This window comes from Gekko japonicus, unplaced genomic scaffold, assembly GCF_001447785.1.
Source record: "Gekko japonicus isolate JY-2015 unplaced genomic scaffold, Gekko_japonicus_V1.1 scaffold451, whole genome shotgun sequence".
NCBI classification, from domain to species: domain Eukaryota; kingdom Metazoa; phylum Chordata; class Lepidosauria; order Squamata; family Gekkonidae; genus Gekko; species Gekko japonicus.
In genome coordinates this window covers 653,440-658,293 of record NW_015175983.1, presented here as the reverse complement: position 1 = coordinate 658,293, position 4,854 = coordinate 653,440, and the positions used below count along the sequence as shown (strand labels likewise).

The 4,854-nt window shown below is 43.4% G+C and overlaps 1 protein-coding gene across 1 annotated transcript in view; it reads left to right on the top strand.

Moving 5' to 3' along the window:
• The first annotated feature begins 338 nt into the window (after nucleotides 1-338).
• Nucleotides 339-4,854, top strand: part of LCORL (ligand dependent nuclear receptor corepressor like) — a 37,175-nt gene continuing 32,659 nt past the window's right edge. Inside the window, exon 1 of the mRNA XM_015426274.1 lies at nucleotides 339-402. The gene's annotated coding sequence lies outside the window, so the exon portion shown is untranslated. The remainder of the gene's footprint in view (nucleotides 403-4,854) is intronic.

Below are 4,854 nucleotides of genomic sequence, written 5' to 3'. Positions count from 1 at the left end.
CTGGCAGCATTCGGCTGTGCCATAGTTTCCCTAAGTACAGGCTGCCGAGAGTGGGGCAAATAAAGGTAGGTTAGCTGCTGGGAAGGAGAGAAGGAACTTTCAGGGAAGGGGAAAAGGAAATAGTGGGGGAGGGGGAATGAGATGCTCCCCCCACAAGTCCTTGCAGGTGGCCACTTGACCTCTCCTAATGTTGGAATATCCACTAGATAAGAGGGGTGAACTTTTCTGTATTGTATTTATAAACATTTTCAACTCTTAAGTATTCTAGCTGTGATTTTAATGCATCATTTAGTGGGAAACTGCATTGTAAAATGTTGTCATTTTAATTTTTGTTAGGCTTTGAAAGTATTTTAGAAGGGCTTTATGGACCAAGGCTACGAAGAGACCTCAGTTTATTTGAAGGTAAGTAATTGTTTTGCAGTGCATAAATATAACTTTTCAATTATGCAATACTCTAAAATGTTTATTGAAAATTAGAAATTTTGGCTGTGTTTCATTCTATACTGAATGCTCTGTTATGTCAGACTCCTCTGTTTGTTTACTTATCAGCAGTTTTTCATTAATTTACAGCAGATTTTAAACTTAGAGATGGCTGAGAAGAAATGCCAAGCCACAGTTTGACTTGAGTCTCTGGTTCACACATTCCCTTCTTCTCTAACTTGCTGGCATTCCCTTGCTCTCTTCCCATTTGGGGGCAAACCATGGGTTAAAATTACTTCCCAACTGCAAAACTATAGTTTGTGCTTGCCTTGCATGATTTGTTCATGGGTTCCAGTTCTGGTTTGAAGGGCTCACAATCCATCATTTGCCTGTTTAAAGGTAATGGCCGACTGTGGTTCACCACAAAACGGAGAAGAAGAAAGTGCACCAAGGCTCACTCATAGACAATGAGAAGTCTTAGTAAAAAATTGAGCATCTCTAGGTATTTTCCTCTTTTGGAACAGTATGCCCAACGGATTTGTTCTTTGGCAGTAATCTTCTATAATGACAGAACTTTAGTTTTCTGCTAAGATTCATTTTGAACTAATTAAGTATCAGAACAGTAACTGTATACCGTCAAAACTGATGGAAACAGCTTTTCTTAATCCTGTGCAAATGTTTCATTTTCTATAAAATGATACATTGATTTTACATTTTCCAATTAAAAAAAACACAACCACCTTAGAACTAGTGGGATGGTTGCCTGTTTAAACAGTGAGCAAAATCAAGAAGTAAAATCGTTTCCTCGACATCATGACTGCCAGAATGGGATCACATCTTTGGATGTTCCCTTATGAGGGAAAAAGCCAGCACACAAAAATTAACATGTCAGGAAAATAGTTTTTGTTACATCAAAAGACTAAATGACTTTCGGTGCAATCCTAAACAAAGTTATACCCTTCTAATTCCATTGGAGGCAGTGAGTTTTGAAGAATGTAACTTAGTTTAAGATTCCATTGTGAGACACACAGTTTTGGATATTTTAGGTTTTTAATGTATATAATTAAGATGACACTACATTCTGTTAGCTGAAATTTTAATCCAAGAATTAGCTTGGTTGGAAAAGAATTGGTATATGATGGGCTGAGTGGATGGCCCTTCCACTCAGTTAGGAAGACCCTTTTCAGAATCTTGGGTGATGAGAAGGAGTGGTTGGAGTTCAGCAATGACAGTTGAAGGACTGGCAGTTGAGTGTACTACCTCAGGCTGAAGAGAACAGTGACGAAGTCTAAGGGAGGGCTTAGAAAGGGGATTTTGATTGTTAAAAGATGGTACAGAATAGAAAAACGTTACTGTGAAGAAGACTAAAAATTGTTAGAGTATTGAGATTTCTTAAAATGAATCAAGATGGTTGAATAGCTGCGGCAGAGAAGTCTTTTGGTAGTATTAGAATAAATCCTGTTGTTCATGTTGCTAAAACAGATTGATACAGTAAGATAAGAACATCAGAGAAGCCATGTTGGATCAGGCCAGTGGCCCATCCAGTCCAACCCAGGTGCCATCAGGAGGTCCACCAGTGGCACCAGAACTCTAGAAGCCCTCCCACTGTTGCCCCCCCAGCACCAGGAATACAGAGCATCACTACCCCAGATATAGTGTTCCATCCATATCTTGTGGCTAATAGCCGTTGATGGACCTCTGCTCCATATGTTTATCCAGTCCCCTTTTGAAGCTGTCTATGCTTGTAGCTGCCATCCCTTCCTGTGGCAGTGAATTCCACATGTTAATTACATTTTGGGCAAAGAAGTACTTCCTTTTATCTGTCCTAAGCCTATTGCTCCTTAATTTCATTGAATGCCCATGAGTTCTGGTATTGTGAGAAAGGGAGACAAGTACTTCTTTCTTTACCTTCTCTATCCCATGCATAATTTTGTAAACCTCTATCATGTCACCCTTCAATCATCCTTTCTCCCTCTGAGGTGGAGGCCATCTTGTGGGTGATTCCCATCCATCAATCAGGGAGGCAGGAACTCTTAAAAAAACTTCCTGTTTCCTGTGGTGGGAGTCACCCCAGTTTCAGTTTCTTTCCTGCCTCAAGAGGGAGAGCAGCTAGCTAGGCTTTGCCCCCCCTTCTATCGACCTCTATAGGAGGCATCCAACCGCAGCGCTTTATAGCAGGCTGCATTGTGAGGTCCGCCAGAGCGCCATGGACCCCAGACAGATGGAGGACGGCTTCCTCCTAACACCAGAGGCCAATTCGGCCAGGAAAGAGACCACAGAGACCGCGACTCAAACGCAGCATAATGCGCCATCTTCCGAGCGCGAAGAGGCTGGTGCGAAGAAGCGCGCCAAAACAAAAGCAGCGAAGAAGGCTGCGCCGCCCGCGGTGGCCATTTTGAAGCATGCAAAAGCTCATACTTCGGAAACTGGGAGCGGCCTTCAGTGCTTATCCCCATTATCTGAGCCCATTAATGTAAAAGGGCATAATTCTGGCTCCCATGTTGTTATGAGCCGAGAGGAAGAGGAGGACACAGACTTCCAGGGTGGTGATGTAGATGAGCGCGGTTCCCCCACCCTGTCCCATAGCGCTATGGTATTTCTAAGGAGGGCCATAAGGGAGGAAATGGCACGTTCCCAGGGTCGGGGTAAGAGACACAGATCCAGATCCCCTTCTCCTACCACATCAGATAGAATTAAGTACGGAGGTACCTGGCCCACAAAGGCAGCAAAGAAGGGCCTCTCCTCACAGATTGAAAGGCATGAACCCTTTGCAGAGGATTGCATGTCCCAAAAATCTAGTGATGAGGAAGAGTTCTCTTCTGACAATGAGGAGGAAGCAGGAAGGAAGCCTGCTGCTTCAGAACAATCCTTTCGTTTCTTTAAAGGAGAGGATTATCAATATCTCCTGTCTAAAACTCTGTCAGCATTACACATTCAGAACACTTACCCTCTGACACACAAAGGGGAAGGAAAAACAGAAGGGGAGGGAGACGAAATTATGGATGAGTTTTTCCCTCCAGTGGATTACTCTGAGCAGGCATTTCCATTTCCTGACTTCTATGTCAGAAAGATTAAAGCGGAATGGCAACGACCCATGTCTAACAAACCGTTTCCGGCCTTTGTTAAAAGACTTTACCCTACTATATCTCTGGCTTCTAGTATTTTGCAGGTACCAATGGTTGATGCTCCTGTGACAGTCTTACAGTCTACAGGACTTGTTTCCGAAGACGGACACGACAACCTGCGAAATAATCTAGATAAATGCGCTGAGTTTGCTCTAAAGAAAACACATGAGTCCAATGCCATGGCAATTAAATCCTCAGCTGCGGCATCTACAGTGTCAAGAGCTGCTATAGTATGGATGAGGAAGCTCATACAGATGCTCCCAGAGAACAACCCAAGGTTGATGGAAGGAGCCAACAGAGTCTTAAAAGCCATTTCCTATACAGCTGACACCACATTAGACTCTATGGTTTTTTCCTCCAAGGCTATGGCATCTGCAGCCACGGTCCGTTGTCTAGTTTGTTTTAGGTCATGGCCAGCAGATTATCAATCTAAAGCAATAGTCATAGCTTATCTATTTCAGGGAGATAAACTTTTTGAACCCCTAGAGAAAATACTGGTAGAGACTCGAGACAAAAAGAAAGCACTTTCCAAGTTCGTGAGATTGGGAGACAAGGCTTCTACATCTTCCTCCTTTCGTGCACAACATACGCTTCCGAGATTTCGCCAGGACACCAGGAGAAGGTCATGGAGCAACAATAACTTCAACAACAGACAATCCTTTCGTAGAGGCGCCAACAAAAACAACAGGTTCTCGAGACCAAAATTCTTCAGACAAGACAAAGGGGACAAAAACACCAAACCCGCTAGAGCATGACTATCTACACTCACAAGTGGGGGAAGAATAACATACTTCAAAAACAGGTGGGTCAATTCCAGACTGGACCCTTGGACTTTAAGCGTAGTAACCAAAGGGTACAAGATAGAATTTCTCAAAATCCCCCCTCAGAGATTCCTTCCCAAGAACGATACAAAGAGACTCAGGACCTGGTCTGCGGTGACTCACCTCTTAGACATACAAGCAATAGAGCCAGTACCATTGGAACAACAGGGACTGGGTGTCTATTCAACCTTTTTTACAGTCCCCAAAAAGACAGGGGACTGGAGAGCTATCTTAGACCTGAAGTTTATAAACAAATTCATAGTTCCCAAACACTTCCGTATGGAGACTCTTAAGATCAATTGCAGAATCACTTCAGCCAGGGGAATTTCTTGTGTCCCTAGACCTCACAGATGCATACATGCACATCCCGATCTTTCCCCCGCACAATAGATTTCTGCGTTTTTGTTTAGGAAATCATCACTTTCAGTTCCGGGCCCTTCCCTTCGGGCTATCGTCAGCTCCCAGGGTATTCACAAAAATAATGGTTC